The following is a 2950-nucleotide window of genomic DNA, read 5'->3' as shown; positions in this document are numbered from 1 at the left end:
TGAAAACGTCAAATAAACATATTTATACGACTTTTCCCGCTCGCTCTCTGCTGATTGGCTCGCCTCCAAGACGACAGTCGCCCGATTCACAAAAGAGCTTTATAATGGTGCAATCCTATTGAAATACTCTGTGGGCCCAATTCATGGAATGTTTTGCCCTGTGCAAAGTACTTTTCACTGGTGCAAAGTGACTGCACTGCCAAGAAATACCCTGATTCATGGAACAGTGCAATGTGTCTTTTTGCCGTGCAAAATCACTTTGCATTGAAAAAAAATACACTGTGCACTGCTCCATCTTGATGCATGGAACAGTGCAAAGTGTCTTTTGCCGTGCAAAGTGACTTTGCACTGCAAAAAGACACTTTGCACTGTTCCATGAAAAGTACTTTGCACCGGGCAAGTTATTCCATGAACCGGGCCCTGTGTGTGCAAGCGCAACAGTCCACAACGATACAGCACGGGTGTGCGTCTACAAACACAGGTGCATCGCAAGCCCTTGCCTCGATTCGCTTAAAAATATAGGGTTGTGGTGGCATTAGATACGAAATCAGCTCTTTTTTTATTTATTTAAGCGAATTGGTTTACAAAGTAACCCGTACCCGGTTGTAAACATTAAAATCCAATGATGTCCTATTTTCAGCTCTTTCTTTGTGAGACAGACAGAAGCGGTTTTAATATTAAACGACCTGGGCACTTAGGCCAATGGTTCTCTGGGCATCAATAAAAGCACTGCCAGCCCCTCATAGTCCACCCACATGTGGCAATCAGTGCAGCGTGTCAGCTGGGCAATGCGGGCACCTGATTCAACCAATCACCTTCGTTTCCCTGACATCTCTCCCCCCAGTGAGGGCCTCACACACATTCCGGGGGCTCCATTGTAGCGGGGCCCTGCAGCCGGCAGCATTCATGAACCCAGTGCTCCTGCACCCCCCAAATCCTCTTCAAAACTGCAGCTCGGAAATGACAACGTCAGCAGAATCCCACCGACGGAATGACATCATCGAAGCCTATTTTATGTATTGTTTTTAATGCAGCCTACACAATCCGACACACAATTGTTCATTATTTAACTGCCTTGTTCCAATAGCGATTTTTCGGTTTGTAAAATCAAAAATGCACAGTAACCCGAACAATGAATGTCGCGCTAAATCAGGATAATGCGCCATGACATATTTTGCAGCACGAAATTGCATATATTTTTCTCAGGCAAAAATGCGACACTAACGCAATTTCGGGCTTCAACATTTGCATTTTGTGCCCCACAATATGTCGTGCAGCAATATCCTGGAGGGTGTAAGGTACGTTATGTATTTTCAGATAATTCTGTTTAAGGAACGATACGAACGCCGGCGTGTCCTGCAATATAAGCACACATGGAGGGTCACGTTTACGGTGGTGCATTGGGAGGCTTCGCGGGGGTCGCGCGGCGCGCCCGCTGCCCTCCTCCCTATGGTTTTATCATATCACCAGAACTCCTCATATATCTGGGATGTTTTAACCATAAAAACCAGAGAGCCTGATCCACAATAGGTTTTACGATGGACGCGTCCTATTGAAAAACGCCTTGTGAATGAGTCGCACAATCTGTTTTGTATCCCTTTTATACAACCCAGAACAGGTACTCCTTTAATGATCGTAGACGGCTGAAAGGCTGAGCGTGGACTTGCCCGGTTTAAACCTTTGAATTGTAGATCGCACTGCAGGGAGCGCTTAACCCGCGGCGCTATTTTACACAGAATAATGATAACCGTTGTGCACTTTCAGGTGAAAGGGTAAACAGTTGTATGGGTGTGTTAAAGGTTGAAAACCACCGTTCCTTTCAGGGCCATTGTGTGCACGCGGTTAAGTGTTATATTGCCAAGCGCCCAGGAAGCGCGTAGCGCTTTACAGCCGTGTCCTTTAGTGCTGGGGTTTTGCTGGTCGGCCAGGAGGCGCTACACGTGGCCTCGCGTGAGCTTTGAAACAGAAAGGGTGTCAGAGGGACAGTATGAGACTGGTCGCTCTGGTGTTGCAGGTACACTGCGAGGCTGGGGTCTGGCGGCAGACAGCGACCCCCAGACCGGCCTTATCCGGTTATGACAGACTTCATGCTACTGTGGGGGTGGGGGGCATCGCTTCTGTGAATTGTGGACTTCATAACCCTCACGGGTATTAATAGAGTATTTACAGTTCAACTAACGGGTATTCGAGGGGTTTGGACGGCAACACAGAAAAGCGTCGATATTTAGGATAGCGTGCAGAGCCAGGCCAACACAACCCCCCCCCCACCACCCCGTGTTTGTGGGAATTCTGAAGCGGAAACATTGGGATTAGTGTGTGAACATGAGCACTGATTTGCCCACCTTAGAAGCGCCGAGAAGCAGAAAAGGAAAGCGGGAGACAGAGGGCCCGATTTTCATTGAAGACCGCAATCCAACTCAGGCCCCGGGGGAGAGGGGGGAGGGGCAGTGAGATAAGAGCGTGGGAGAAGAGGACAGGATAATCCGGTGGGGGGGGGTTGGGGGGGGGGGGGTGAGAAGAGAGAGGTGTTTAGAGCGAAGACGCGAGGGGCAAACAAACAAATTCCAACAGAGAAAACGAAAGCGTCCCTTTGAACCCAATTCGGTGCTCGATCGCTCACTGTAGTGGCCTTCAAACGAGCCACCCCCCCCCCCCCCCAAGGGGCCAAAGGATGTCCAGGGTGGCCACAACTTCTTTATATTTTCTATTAAAAGCAGTCACTGTAAACCTTTTTTTTTTAAATATTAAAAACAGTCTTTTTAGTCCCTTTTTAAAGAGGAGGGGGGGGGGGTTCGTCGCTGTGTATACTGATTCGCGCCAGACAGCGCACACCTGCCATAGGCGTGCCTTCGTGGCGCTGGCCCGCGAGGCCGTTTGGGGACGTGTCGCAGGCCGCAGCAGAGGTGTGCTAGGGGAAGTGTGTGTGTGTCCTGTACTGGGTGTGCTGGGG

This window comes from Ambystoma mexicanum, chromosome 6q, assembly GCF_040938575.1.
Source record: "Ambystoma mexicanum isolate Mex_15411 chromosome 6q, UKY_AmexF1_1, whole genome shotgun sequence".
NCBI classification, from domain to species: Eukaryota; Metazoa; Chordata; class Amphibia; order Caudata; family Ambystomatidae; genus Ambystoma; species Ambystoma mexicanum.
Note: the sequence above shows the minus strand (reverse complement) of the source record.